Below are 16011 nucleotides of genomic sequence, written 5' to 3'. Positions count from 1 at the left end.
TCGCGCCAAAACAATAACAACACAAAAGACAAAAATATGAATAAGAAAACAAGTAATATTTTCACCATGACACCAAATACTGCTGATTTGATCTAAATTTTGACCATCAGGCCAACATGAGAGCCAGGGAATCCCTGTCAGAGATGTAGCCCAGAGAGGGCGGTGGTCAGCGGGGCGAGTGAACACGGACGTCCGCTCATGCTTTGGTTCTCATACGTACCGAATCTCACTAAGCAAACGTTCAAACAGGCGCTATCTTTACTAATCGACTGTAGATTTAAATATAATACATATATATTCTCGACTGAACTAATCTTAAAACTACACTTTGTGACCAAGAAATTGTAATATTTAAAAACGGCGAATCCGTCCATTGAGTTAATATGAGATTCAAAGCAGCCGAAAGTGTTACCTGTCATTCTGGCCGCTCTCAAATCCGTGGCGGAAGAAGTAGTTCTCAAACAAAGAGGCTTTTAAAATTACTCCGTTGTGGTTTTCTAGTTTTCAAACGTGTGCCGTCGAACTGTTGTATAAAAGCAATATCGCTCTCGGAGTCTGGCCTAATCACAGCCGTGATGAGATAGAGCTATATCACACTCCTACTCGAGCGATATTGCTTAAGTATCATTGCACATTACTATACTACTGTTTATATAACAGAGCTAGTACACACATTAACAGTAGCTAACAAATCAGTAAATCTCGTAAGAAAGCTAGGGTAGCATTGCTTCTTGCAAAGAGCTTCTTGCTTCTTGCCAATCGTCTCTGCATCTGAACATGCAAACAAAGATAACGACGAACCTGACCCCCCCAAACCAACCCATTTAGGCAAGCATACTTAGATTCAGTGGTGGACGAAGTACACAATTCATGTACTTGAGTAAAACTAAAGATACCCAGGGTATAATATTACTCAAGTAAAAGTAGTACACTGTAAAAAATTTAACGTAAAATCAACAGTAACTTACTGGCAACAAATAGCCAGCAAGCTTCAGTTTTTTATTCCACGGTAAAATTACTGTAAATCTGACTACAGTAGTTCACAGCATACTGTTTAATAACTTACAGTATATTTTTACTGTAAAATGAATTATAGTTCATATTTTTGCACTGTGTTTTAAAATACTGTAAAATTACTATGCAGTATAATTGATTACGGTAGTTTTTATATTCACATATATACACATATATACACAAAATATAACTAACTACAATCTGTTACATGCTTAAAGAATGAAATATAAAGGCTTGTATGCAAAAAGTAATGTATTTCACACAGTTATATTGCTGATTATTAGATGTCATGTAAATTATGACAACACTCAGAAGTCCATTTAAAATTTTTATTACAATTTAATTAATTAAACAGTAAAAATACTCTCCAGACGTGGCAGGGCCAATGTAGATCCCAAGTTTTTGCTGCCTATAGAGAAATAAACACAACAATTTAGTGGCACTACAGTTTGACAGACATCACTGTGATAAACAGCTTTCATTTAATTTACAGTATATTGAACCACAATGCCTTCATCCAGTAGATGTGCCAAAACTTAAAGGCTCTCTAAGCGAATCGTGTGTTGATTTTTGAAATGTGTTTTCAAACAAACTGAGCGTAGTTAACTTCTCCCCCTCCCTTCCATGCTTTCATGAACGCACCCAAACCCAACACCCAAATCCTTCTTGGCGTTTATTGGCTGGAACACTTTGTTTTGCTTTGTGGTGCAGGTTTGGCCACTGTGTTTACATTGAAGTTTGTAGAGCCTGGGCTGTCTACAGAGATCGCGTTTTTTACAGCTTGATCAGCAGACAGGCAGCAAGCAGATAGGTAGGAGATGTTTGCTGTATGTAACAAAAAATGTTTTATGGTCTAAAACGCGTGAAATCGCTTAGAGAGCCTTTAATACCTTTTAACTAGAGCTGGGCATAGATTAATCTAGATTAATCTCATACAAAATAAAAGTATTTTTTTGCATAACATATGAGTTTGTGCTGTGTGTAATTATTATGTATATATAAACACACACACATTCATGTATGTATTTAAGAAACATTTACATGTGTATATATATTTATTTATATTTTTATATATTTTAAATTATATATAAATGAAAAAATTATATTTAAATAAAACATTTCTTAAATGTATATATATGTATGTGTGTGTGTTTAAATATACATAATATTTACACACATCACAAACTCATATGTTATGCCAAAAATTACTTTTATTTTGTATGAAATTAATCTAGATTAATCTATGCCCAGCCCTACTTTTAACTCATTCACCGCCATTGACGAGTTATCTCGTCATTTATGAGTTCATATTTAACTAATAAAAATGCCTTTCTGGACGAATTTCAAAGTTAAAGTGTATCCACCAGATGGCGCCAAAATAAAAATAAAAATTTATCAAAAACGGATGTTAAAAAGATTTTAAGATTTATTTTAAAGGCCTTTATGTTTGATAGTCATTCTGAGTCTGATCTCTAACATAAATTCCTTTAAAAAAACGCATTTTTTTTTAAGCTTTTTGCTCAAAATGTTGTATTTTTGAAGAGAAATATCCATATTTCAGTGGTAAATTAAGTAGAAAAAGTAAATATATAATGAAACGTTTTTTCCCCATTTTGTTTGTTTGTTTGTTTATTTGTTTGTTTATTGTTTGTTTGAAAGCAGAGGGCGTGTTCTTTAATTTGATATAATTTTTATGTTTATATATTTATAGAAAATAATTTTTCCTGCAAGGAATTTTGTGAAAATTTTGTTAAAATCACAAAAATGCAGGTGGGCAACTTTTCTCAAAAAGGCTGGCGGTGAATGAGTTAATGAGAATGAAACTATGTGAGGGTGAATACATGGTTGTACTTGGTTGTAGGGGTGTAACGGTACGCAAAAATCGCGGTTCGGTGCGTACCTCGGTTTTGAAGTCACGGTTCGGTCAATTTTCGGTACAGTAAGGGAAAAATGCAAACATTAAACTGCAGGTTGTTTATTACTATAAACTTTTTTTTACAATTTGTTTACACTTTTTTTTTAAACACTTTTTATTAAAATATAATATATAAAAAATATATCAAATTAAAAAAAGAATATATAAAATACTACTGCAAAGTTCTCCACTAAATAACATTTTTTTTACATTATTTTATAACAATAGGTAACTTTTCTTAACCTTCTCTTAAACTTTTCTACTAAAACCTTGCACTAAACTAACAAATTCTATTCCTGAACACATTTATGAACTATTAGCCTACATTTTTGCCACCAAAATTTTTTTCTGTTTTGATTTATTTTGGATTGTTTAACTCACAGTATTGAATTGGCTATGTACCATCTCTGCATAAAAATAATATAACTGCTCTATGTGTAACTGCATAGCAAGCAACATGATGATACTTATTATACAGTTGCATACATAGCCATCTTTTATTTTTTGCACGTTTCTCCTAACCTTTGCTTGTGTCGTCAATGTAAGCTGTGACTTAAAGTAACGAACCCCTCCGCAGCTGAGTAACAGCTGAGTAAGCCCGGGTTACAGCTCTTCTCTTTCCTGACCAGCTGATCGCATTGTAACAGTGATATGATTGACGTGAGGTAGTGATGAGCGAGTCACTCGAAACTCGGATCATTTAACCCGATCCCTAAAATGACTCGAGAACCATGAGTCCTTAGTGACCATTAACCCGAGTCAGTTGAGTCCTCTCAGATTTTGCTTTAAATGAGAAATTGGATCAAACACAAAGCTCTTCAAATGTTTACAACAGAATTACAACACATAACTCTACATAAGTTGACAATATTTGACTAGCACAATGTTTTGGGTAGAAGCTGCAAATGTTTACAATTTTTAAATACGAGGACTGTTGCAGCAGTGCTGCTGTAAAGATCCGCCACCGCCGGACGTACACGGCTCCTCTTGTTGACTGAGTCACTCAGAGTGACGTGAGTGGTTCACTCACAGGACCCGTGCAGGAGCGGGCGAGCGACTCTGTCTGGGACTCACTCACAAGATCATGTTCTTGCCCGGATGAGTGACTGCATGTGGCTGCATTAACGGAAGCCTATCGTGGATCTTGTAAGTCAATCTGAAACAGGACACGTTCCTCTCACGTCCCATTCAACAAAGCCTCACATCTTTTAAACGTGGTGTTGATATATTTGTCGTTATGAAATGAAACTAAACACACACACCGAACTTTTACAATTATGTTATTGATAATGTTACCACGGACATGCATGCTTCCTCAGTTCCTCAGGTCACATGAGCCCTTTTTTGAGAGCAGAGGAGTCGTAGACTCGTAGCTGCATGCGTGATCTGAGTTGCTTGGTTGCATTAGTATTAGCGATTGGAACTGGGAGATTTTGACCAAGTGATTCAAGTGACTCAAGTGACTCGCACAACCCGGATCATATTAGTGAGTGACTCAGAATAACCCGAATCCTTAAAAAGATCTGGGTTGACCATCACTAACGTGAGGTGCAGATGAAAAATCTGATCACGCATTCCTTATTCTAGCTGTCACAGAAAGTGCGTCTCATGAATGCGTAGCAACAAAAGACGCGCAACCTCTCACACACTTTTGAAAGAACAAAACGCTTTAACACACGCTTTTAGACGCGTCACGTAAGCGGCCCCGTAAACTTTTACATCAATAATCAAACGAATATACAACTAAGTAAATAAAAATCTTTCTACGGGCCGAATTATGTTATATGTTTGACAGAAGACTTGCACTGAACGCAGAGACTTCCGCCACTTAATACGTTCGTGTGGAAACCCACACACAAAAGATTGCATTCGGCCATTCGGTGCACATGTGCATCGTACCGAAAGCCCTGTACCGAAACGGTCCGGTACGAATACACGTACCATTACACCCCTACTTGGTTGTACTTCTAAGATCCTGATATCCTCGATCCATGTTACAAAGCTAAAACCCGCTCTCATTTTATGAATGTTACTGCGTTCTTCAATAGCTGAAAATGACTTACCTCTTTATTAATCGAAAGAGAGATACACATCAGCACGCTGCAATGTCGATCTGTATATACACACTGAAAGAAATGAAAAACATATTCAACACAGCATAGACCTATACAGAAATATTCATTGATCTCCTCGATCCATGTTACAAAGCTAAAACCAGCTCTCATTTTATGAATATTACTGCAGTGCCGCAAGAACCGACAGGCGGATGACATCCGAGCACCACGAGAGCGACCCGAAATCAGACTCATCCGTATGACTTATTGAATCGTTCTTGCGGTGCTCTGATGTCATCTGCTTGTCAGTTCTTGCGTTGCTGTGTAAAGTAGAGCCCACATTAAAAATGCAAAACAGTTATAAACTCGGCAGAGAACTTACCGGTGTATGCATGCGCCTCGTCTATTAATTATATATTGCGTAAGAAATACAAGGTGTGCCATGTGAACTGAAATAAGTGTGTTTCACGCGAATGCGTGAGACCTGAGAGCCCTGCTGAAGGACTGTGGAGGCAGAGACTCTGGAATTCATTTAGCGCGACTTTCACTGCCTGTGCGTTTACTTTAAGTGAAACTTACATCGGTTGTACTCACGTAATAAATGTTTATTATGACTAAAAACACTGTGGTTGTCCCTTCAATTCGTGCATAACATTAGTGTACAAAACCAAACAATTCATATTTCATACACACAAAAGTAAGCCCAATTTTCAGATTTCGCAAAAACCTGCATACTTGCCCTTATTATTTATTATAGCCAACACTTTATTAGCATATATTATGTAACAAATACAGGGCTGGACATTAAAGTTTGTCCCTAAAGTTAATGTTTTAGATGTTCAAGTGAAAGACAATTTTACTTTAGAGTTTTAACTCTATTTCTACTTGTACATGTCTACTTGCTAGTTCACCAATAAATATATAATGTTTTAGATTGCTTGCAAAGCAAAGTGTGCAAAACTTTCGTTACTTACATGTAGACTTAAGATTTTCTTCCAACTTTTGTAGACAGGAGTTGGAATATCATCATGGGGTTCTGTAGAGATTAATGTTTAGTTTAAATTAGTAACTTAATTGTCATAATACTCAGCAAACAACTATTGTATTCCCAAGTGTACCTGGAGGCAATTTGTTGATGTTCCTGGCTGGGAAGTTGCAGGATTCTGTCTGTAAAATGCAATGCCCAAGTTTCAAATAGCTTTTCGGCATGGTCAGGGATTAACACAGAGAAGTCTTGTGAACTCTGAAAATGACAAATCATGCATTAATTTTCCATAAAACGTCAATGTTAATTTATGTGATAATGAACACTATATGGCTTAGCTTGTCAGTGAACTACGGCTGTGTGTAGTAAATTGTGCTTCATCTGAAAACAAGTGATGGCAATTTACTACTAATCACAGAGCTGGCTTTACCGATGAGATGCACTTTATACAATTAAAGGGATAGTTTGGCCAAAAATGATATTAAACCCATGATTTTCTCACCTCCAAGCCGTCCGAGATGCATATGTCCATAACTTTTTCAGACTAACACATTTTCAGTGGCGTTACGGAAGCTAGTTATTTTTGTTTATAAAATTTAAATATGGATATTTCTACAACAAAACGGCACGGATTTCCCCCGGAAGGCCTTTGTTTATCATTGTGGAGCCGTTTGGATTTCTTTTGTGAAGGATGGATGCACATTTTTTGGATGTGAAGGAGTGGACCCGGTAACTTTACATTTTATTAACTGAAAGATCTAAGACATTTTCTAAAATAACTGAAAATGTGTTTGTCTGAAAAATGATGGACATATGCACCTTGAATACTAGCTGTTCTTCAACGTGATGTCCAGCTGATGCCTGACCAAAGACCACCGGCAGAACCCGCTTAATCTCCGCTTAATCTCCACTTAATCTCCGCTTAATCTCCTTCCGTTTCAATGTGTATATATATAACTCCCAAGGGTTTTTTCCTCCTATGACTTTTTTTACTTCCCCGGCTAAAATTCCGGGGGGTTTTTCTCCTAGGGGGTTTTTCAACCCGGGGAGGCAGCCTTTTTGGGCTTAACTTCTATACGTTACATTAGTAATATGTTTGCTTATAATGTTGATGTATAGCCATAGCAAATTTAACTGCTTGTGCTATCATTTATTATGTTGTGCTATCTGTCGATTTTCTGTGCTTTTCACTGCATCTATTATGTAAAGCTGCTTTGATACAATTACCAAATTGTGAAAAGCGCTATATAAATAAAATTGAATTGAAATTGAATGGAATTGAATGGTTTGGGGGTGAGTGGGTCATGGGTTTGGTATCATTTTTGGCCGAACTATTCCTTTAATCGTGCAACCTTACATACCACTTTTGAAAATGACATATTCACAGAAAAATAAGCAGGGATGATTAATAAAGAAATGCTTTGATATGCCTTATTGTAATATCAAGATATAACTTTGAATAATAAAAGACAAACAAGTGCATTTTCATGTTACCTGTTAAGAACTTGGTAAAAGCTGGTATCAGAGCTTCTCCAGGGCACAATTATCCATCTCCGTCTCTACAGGGTCTGTGGAAAAAGAGCCAGTGTGACTTAATTGGGCATCAATTTTCAGAAATAAAAACATTTAAAAAAGACAATGTCTGTAACTTGGACCAAATGAGAGTTCACAATATTTGACCCTGTCTGTGAACTCAAAGCTAAAGTTTCATAATCTAAACATGAGATTAAAAACATCAGTTTGATTTCAACTTTTACAACAAACGATTATTTATTTAAAACGTACACGTTTCTTCCTCATATTAACTTTATCCGTTTTAAACTGGATTTCTAAACCATTAGAATATGTTACATTCTTTACCTACGTTAAATTACGTTTTTTTAAATAAATAAAACAAGCCATGTTTTAAACATATTTCATAAAACTTTTGATTAAACGAAATGATGTATGTTCTTCCTTTGCCAATAGTACTGTTGGAGTCCCACAGGGATCAATTTTGGGACCAATTTTATTTAGTTTATATATTAATGACCTGCCTCTGGTTTGCCCAGACGTCAATATCCAAATGTACGCAGACGATGCAGTGATTTATACGCATGCCAAAAATAGAGAACAGGCTGCTTTAAAACTTACTGCAGCCCTAAATAAAGTGTCGGATTGGCTAACTATAAACTGTTTGACTCTTAATGTAAGTAAAACTGTTGTTATGTATTTCTCCAAAAATAGAAATGCACGGCAACAACCTGACGTCTTGGTCAAAGGAGAGGTGATTAAAATTGTTGACAATTTTAAATATTTGGGCCTAATCATTGATTCTAATTTAAGTTTTAAAAAGCACATTAAGAAGATATCTAGAAATGCTAGAGCGAGTTTGATTACTTTTAGAAATATTAGACATCAATTACCCTTACATGCTGCTAAATTGTTTGTGCACTCAATGATTTTCTGCCATTTGTCTTATTGTGCTACAAGTTGGTCTCAGGCAGGGGTGACCATTTTGAAACCCCTGTACTCTCTATACAAACAGACTGTGAAAGTGCTTGATAAAAAACCAAGACATTATCATCACTGTAATATTATAAAAAAACATTGCCTGTTAACATTTGACAGTTTTATTTTGTTCTCTGACATGTGTCTTATGTACAAATTAACCCATGATCTTGCACCTCCACCACTTAAGCAATGTGTGTCATTCTGTAGAGACAATGTAAGGTTATCTAGGGCTTCAACGAGAGGTGATTGTTACTCCACATTTAAAAAGACCACTTTTGGTCAATCAGCATTTTCATATCAAGCAATTAGAAAATGGAATGTAATCCCACTCCATATCAGAGACTCTTTGAGTTTTAAAAGTTTTAAAAAGTCTCTGAAGATATGGCTGAAAATTAATCAAGTTTGTGATCATTAATTGATTTTTTGTTTTTCTTTTATTTGATTTTTTTTTTTTTTTTTAGTCTTTTTCTTATACTTGTAATGTTAATTTTGTTGGTTTTTTATCCTGTTTGTGTTTTTAATTGTGCATGAACATCTTGCCCAGGGACTACAGGTGCAAATTAGCTATTTAGCTAACCCTGGTATAGAGCCTATTTTATGCATGGTCCCTGTCAAACAAAAAAAAAAAAAAAAAAAATATTTAAATAATTTAAAAGCAAGCATTAACATAGTTTAGATTTAAGTTACTGGGCATTACAGACTAGCCAACGGAAGCTATGTCATGTGAACCATCGTTTTGCATACATTTGCATTCAGAAATAGTTTAATAGATTAAAAACAAGAATACAAATCAAAGATAAGTCGATTAAAAACCGTTCATGAATCCTGAGGTGAGTAAATTCCCGCGTCAGGTAACTGTTGTTGCTGTGGCAGGAGTCTGACGCATCTGTGTGGGGGGAAGGGAGGAGTTCCCTTTCAGTCGGTCACTACGACGTCACGTCGTGACCGACGAATTGGGAACTCGCTTAGAGAGACCAATCTGCTTCGAATACTACTAAAACGCCAATGAACTTGGCATTGAGATATTTGCATAATGCTGGCGCCGCCCCGCCAGGTGCGTATATAAGGAGCACGTGCAAATAGGGAAATCAGCTTTTTATCGCTTCGAAAGCCGGCTTTATCTGACTAAGAAGCTACTCTCTGCTCTTCTGGGAATGGTTGCTGAAGTTGATTGACAAGCAGTGGAATACAGCGGACGCTCGCAGTATTCCACTGCTCTGTATATTTTTTGTTTGAGTTTAGTGTGTGCGTTGCCTTTCCCTGTGCGCATCATCAGCTGAGCACCTAAAGAGTGATTTCCCTAAAGAGTGATACGTGAGAGCTCTGTGTCTTTTTAAAGACAGCCACTCTCTCGTATATTCGGAGATCAGCGTCCTTTTCAGGATTGCTTTTCGTCCGTGCGATCTTGGATGCGAGAGGTATAAGGGTTCCAGTTACGGTCACGAGCGCTGTCTTCGTCCTTGGGCATCAAGCACTCTGAGGCTGCGTTCGTGGAGAGTTTTTGTTCTCTCTGTGAGAGCATAACCCTCTTGGATTGCGGAGACGACTGACGTTTCTACGGGAATGCTGTCCGCGCCTTTGCAGTGCTGACGCCGCCGTGGTGCGGCTGTCAAGCGCTCGCAGGACACTCTTCGCATCACTACGCTGAGTAGGACGGAGGATGCGTCCCCCACCTACCGGCCTTTCATGCTCAGCCGGTTGAGGCTCAGGTGGAGACTGCAGAGTCGTGTTCGACGATTTCTGCCGAATCCATTGGACCTCCTTCTGGTCCCATTCACTTCTGCAGCATCAGAGGAGTGTCCAATTTTTCCTCCGAAGTGGAGTCGTTCCGGAGATGGCGGCCGTGCCCGCTCGAGCGGCAGAAACGGTAGAGTTGGAGAGGTTAACCCCTCTCCGCCCGAACCGTACCGCCCACGTGATTGGTATTTCGGAGCTGCTCTGGCCTCTCGGTCCTCTTCTCCTGTGCCTTTCTTTCCCGACGGCACGAAGAGCTGACGTGATTTGCGGCCATACGGCCGTTCAGCTTCAGCTTTCACCCCTCACCTCCCTCACCACTGGAGCCGCTAAGGGCGGGGACCCCTTCAGTGGAGCGGGGGGTTGCGATGCAGCTGCGTTCCTGGAGGGACCACCCAACCCTTCCCTCCCGTGTTTGTAGACAGTCGTCCGGTTACGGGCGCTGTCCGTCAGGCATGCGGAGAGGCGGCTTCAGCCCTGCACGCAATAACGTTGCTACCGGTTCACCATGGATTTACGAGGGAGGCCGCGACCTTCAGTCGTGCGATGTCCACCACAGTGGTTCAAGATCGCCACCTTTGGCTGTGTCTAGCTGACGGACGCAGGCGAGAACAACTTCTTGAATGCTCTTGTCTCACAGACCGGCCTCTTGGGCGAGGCCGTGGAGTCGTACAGCTCCGCTGCGCAGACTGAGGCGATCTCTGAGGTCATGCCCCGGCGAAGAAGAGCTGCCCTTGGTAAAAACCACCTCGCCGGCTCCTCAGTCTCCCTCTCGCCGTCGGCGTCCTGCGGCGACCACCTCCGTTCCCCTCCTCGGACCCCATCTCGGCAGCGCGGGGGAACCGGTCGTCAGCAGCTCGCTCCGCCCGCTTAGCCGCTTCCCGTGAAATCGGGAGTTTAAGTGGCCAGTAAGCGGGCGACCCGGATTGGCAGAGGATCACTCTTCAGGAGACGGTGATTCACTCCTTCCCCCGATAGAGGGTCGGGTGGAAAATTCTTGGTTTGCATGTGTTCCACCGGCTGTTTAGCCGGTACCCACTTAACCACACATAGAGTGCATTCCTCTTCCCTCTCCAGGTCTCCAGAGGATCGAGAGAGCCGTGAGCGGGCACACACCAGCTCACCCTACCTCTCCTCTATCGCCAGCGGGTGTTCTGAGGAGTCCGAGCCCTCCACTGAGGAGACCGGACCACCAGCACCCTCATCGGAGTCTGTGCTCTCCGCAGAGGAGACCAGACGACCGTCACCTTCAGCGGGCTCAGGTCAGTGTCTCACACACATACTGTAGATGCTTATGCTGTCAAAGCAGACGCACCGGCAGTCTCACCTGTCTCGCTTCGCTGCCCCACCGCGGGTACTTCGGTAGTGTCGTTAATTCTCCTCGTACGGTGCCTGGGTGCTTGGCTTCAGTTCCCAGCCCGTTTCGTTGGGTTTTACGCACGATCCGCCTCGGTTACGAAATACAATTACCGGCACAACCCCAAAATTCTCTGGCTTTCGTTTCACTATAGTGAAAGTGTCCGATGCACATGTACTGCGTGCATAAGTCGATGTCCTGCTGGCGAAGGATGTATCGAGCCGGTCCCTCTTACCGAGATGATGATATGATGATCGGGTTTTTCCAGCCTTTATCTCATAGTACCCAAAATACGCGCTGGGTTACGATCGATTTGATTTACGCACCGGCTCTACAAAGGTGGTCTTTTTTTGGATGATAACGCCGAGGCTCGTATTTCAATATTCAGATCGGTTTGCAGCCTTAGACCTGTAAGACGTGTACTTTATGTGTCCATCTCCCCTCGCTTTAGACCGTTTTTTCGCTCTGCGTCGTGGGGTGGGCATATTAATATTAAGTACACCATTCGAGCTGTCTCTCTCTCTCCGTGTCTCCATGAAAGTGCTAGTCACAGCATTAAAATATCAGAGAGAGAGCGTTGTTCGCATTCTGCTTTTATTTACGTCGACTTATAATAGCCCGTTTTTGGCAGACGTGCGCGAACACAGAGTTAATGCTTCGGCATCTCGCTCGTTTAAGTCATCAGGTCGACTGGGAAAGAGCAACTTTGCCCCGTGCAGAAGATCCTTTTTCTCAGTATGGAATTAGACTCGATCGACTAATTGGCGTGTTTTACAAGAGCGCGCAACTTGTCAGTTCTGACTTGCCTCGGTTTAATTCGAGGGAAGTAGGCGGTCCCTCTGAAACAATTTCAGAAGCTCCTGGACATATGACAGCATGCTGCGGCTGTGACACTGCTCGAGCTGCGTCATATGAGACCGCTTCAGCGTTGGCTTTACGATCGAGTCTCGAGGAGAGCGTGGCGCACCGGCATACATTGTGTAAACTCTACACCTGCGTGTTATTTAAATTTCCCCGTAGTAGACCCAGCATTTCTGATAGCAAGATATGCCTCTGAGGGGTCTCCTGGCATTCTGTAGCATGCGATGCCCTAAGCACGGGATGATCAGCCATGTATGACGGGCTTGCAGTCTCTGGGGTGTGCATAGCACCCCAACTGCCGCGAGCGGTGCGCTGTATATCTGGGACTTGTACGCTCCGCTATGGAGATGCGAGGGAAGGATGTATTAGTAGATACCGATAACATTGTCTGGCGGATTCCCCTGAGGAAGGACTTTCTTTCTTTAGGAAGGGGCACATTTGGCACTCGCGCCCCGACCTGTGGATATCCATGTATGGTCGTTGAGCGCGCGCAAGGTTTAGGTGATTTATCGCAAGCGGTATCTAACACCATCGACGTGGTTCGAGCACCGTCCACAAGACGGGCTTACGCGCTTAATGAAACCTTCTCGTCACCTGGTGCTATTCGCAACGCGAGGACCCCAGAGAATGCTTTTAACATTGTGCTTTTATATCTTTAACATAGGTTAGATGGTAGGCTGTCCCTCCGCCATTAAAGTTGATATCGCCGCTATTTCTGCTCTTCACTCACTTATCTACGGCAGATCAGTTGGCCAGCATGATTTTATTATTACATTTTAAGAGGCGCTCGCAGGCTAAACCCCTCGCGCCCTCCCTCTTTCCTCCTGAGACCTGTCCATGGTGCTGAAGCCTTCAGGTCTCCTATTTTAGCCTTTGCAGTCTGCGAGTCTGAAGTTTTTATCAATGAAAACTCTGACCCTGCTAGCATTGGCCTCCATGAAGAGAGTAGGGGATTTACATGCATTCTCTGTTGACGATTCATGCTTTTAGTTTGGTCCTGCTGTCTCACTGAAGACCCAGACCAGGCTACGTGCCCAAAGTTCCCACCACTCCCTTCAGAGATAAGGTGGTGAGCTTGCAAGCGTTGCCTTTGGAGCAGGCAAACCCAACCGAGGCTTTGTTGTGCCCCGTACGCGCACTGCGATTCTACGTGGCCCGCACGCAAAGCCTCAGGACCTCAGACCAGCTCTTTGTTTGTTATGGTGGCCAGCAGAAAGGGAAAGCTGTCACTAAGCAGAGGATGTCTCATTGGATAGTTGATACTATCGCCCTGGCTTATAATCTTCAGGGTATTCTTGCCCCTTTAATTTGAGAGCGCACTCCACACGGAGTGATGCCTCATTTTGGGATATCGCTCGTGGTTCCTCGCTAACAGACATCTCTAGAGCTGCTGGTTGGGCGACACCTAAAACGTTCATTAGATTTTACAATGTTCGTATCGAGCCTGTATCCTCTCGTGTTCTTTCCTCACCAGGGAGGGCATGGAGAGCAGACTCGCAAGTCGGCTTGCAGCCTCCGACTGAGGCTCCAAATTGAGTTTCAGTATGGAAGGCCATCAGAGCAAAAATGCGTAATGATTAGATTCTTTATTCTCCCCAGAGGGATAATTGTTTTCACACAGTCAGGTTGTCCAGGACAGCATACATTACAAATAATACACCCTTATACAGCAGATGACAAATAAACCCTTATTCCCACTTGTACAACAGATAACAAATAAACCCTCTTCCCACACATGACAGATAACAAATAACCCATCCTCACACATATAGAAAAACATATGGAAAACATAGACATCTAGACAAGAATAAACATGACATGGGCAATATACAGAAATACCAGTGAAATCTACATATTCTTATTTAGTGCTATGATAGCTGTGGGGACAAAACTTTTTTTGAAATGGGCCTTTTTCCAGTTCAGTACTTTATATCTGCGGCCAGATGGAAGTAAAGTGAAGAATTGGTTAAGGGGGTGGTCCGGGCTGCTAACTATGACACGTGCCAGGCGTGTCATAGCTAGATCATTTATTTCTGACCGGCAAGGGGTGGGGAGGTTGATTATCTTGGATGCTGTGTGTGAGATTTTGAGTAGTCTGTTTTTACTGGTGACAGTAAGCAGGGTGAAGAAACAGGGGGAACAGTACATTAGAATGGGTTGGATGATGCTTTTATAGAGTAGTAAAAGGAGATGGGGGGCCAAGGAGAGTGCTTGCAATATGCGGATGATATAAAGCCTTTGCTGTGCACGTTTGTGTGTGGTAATTGCATGTTCATTGAAGTTGAGTTTATTGTCTATGGTGAGTCCAAGATATTTTAAACTGTTGATCCGTTCAACTGTTTTTCCTCTGATGAGTGTGCAATTGAGTGTAGGTGGTGTTTTGGATGTGTGTATGACCATTTCCTTTGTTTTGTCAGTGTTTAATTGGAGGTAGTTGTCGGTACACCAATGTGAAAACTGTGTTATTGACTGCTGGTATGCTGTAATGGAATTGTTATCACTGAGTAGGCCTACTATGGCTGTGTCGTCCGCATATTTGTAGTATGTGGTGATAGGGGATGTACTGCTGCAGTCATTTGTGTAGAGGGTATACAGAAATGGACTGAGAACGCAGCCCTGAGGGGCTCCAGTGTTGGTAATAATGTTTGATGATATAGCTGTACCTACTTGAATTGTGGTACAGCCAAAAATGGTTTGAATTGCTCTTCCTCCGCTGCCTTGGCAGCCTTTGTTGCGGAGCATTGGCTGTCAGCCTTTCACTAGCTGTATTCTTGCGAACCTACGTGTTTGGCTTGGGCTCCACATTGTGTCCCAACGGGTTCCTTTGTGAGTATTTTTCCGTGGGGTTAATCCTACCAGCCCACGTTTCCCTTAGCAGAGCACTGCTTTGCTGACACAGCCACGGCTGTCATTTACCTCAACTACGGTTGACTTTCGCCCACCATTAGCCCTTAAGAGGGGCGGTGGCTTCCGCAGCGTTCCTATCCCGCTCTGGTAGGGCGCTTCCCAGTCGCTGGCACTACTGTGGGGTTAAAGGAACATCTAGTGCCCGGCCTTTCTGCCTTATCCTATTTCTCCATTCCCTTAAGGGGATTTGGAGTGCTTTTTGCAGACACTGGAAGAAGTCAGCCCCTAGTGGCGTTTTGGTAAGGATTCCCAATTCGTCGGTCACGACGTGACGTTGTAGTTACCGACTGAAAGGGAACGTCTCGGTTACGGATGTAACCCTCGTTCCCTGAAGGAGGGAACGGAGACGTCACGTCTCGTCGCCACAGGGCTGCCACCTGCTGTTACGGCCGGTCACCTTTCCGGCTTTCTCAGCGAACAGAAGCTGATTTCCCTATTTGCACGTGCTCCTTATATACGCACCTGTTGTGAAAACAACAGAAATCATTTACAGTGTACTTGCTTAAATTTTTTTTGAGTAAAAGTACAAAAGTACTGTGATTTATTATGTCTGTATCTCATATTATGTGAAAAACTCTCTTGGCTCACCAATCTATGAATAGAAGGACATTAGTTAATCAGACACTGATGTCTATTAAAATTATCATATGCCTAAAACCTTAAAGCCAAACAATTTCCTTTATTTAAGGAA

General features: G+C 41.7%; 1 protein-coding gene and 1 long non-coding RNA gene across 3 annotated transcripts in view; one reads left to right on the top strand and one right to left on the bottom strand.

Moving 5' to 3' along the window:
- Nucleotides 1–16011, top strand: part of dtx3lb.2 (deltex E3 ubiquitin ligase 3L b, tandem duplicate 2) — a 57198-nt gene that overhangs the window by 5560 nt on the left and 35627 nt on the right. The gene's annotated exons all lie outside the window — the stretch shown is intronic.
- On the bottom strand, nt 1330–7628 carry LOC129427374 (uncharacterized). Its single transcript, XR_008638602.2, has 5 exons — nt 7463–7628; nt 6102–6226; nt 5958–6019; nt 4993–5055; nt 1330–1423 (listed from the first exon to the last, which is right to left on the bottom strand). It is a non-coding gene; the product is annotated as an uncharacterized lncRNA (long non-coding RNA).

This window comes from Misgurnus anguillicaudatus, chromosome 14 (assembly GCF_027580225.2).
Source record: "Misgurnus anguillicaudatus chromosome 14, ASM2758022v2, whole genome shotgun sequence".
Taxonomy (NCBI): domain Eukaryota; kingdom Metazoa; phylum Chordata; class Actinopteri; order Cypriniformes; family Cobitidae; genus Misgurnus; species Misgurnus anguillicaudatus.
This window is presented reverse-complemented; position numbering and strand designations above follow the sequence as displayed.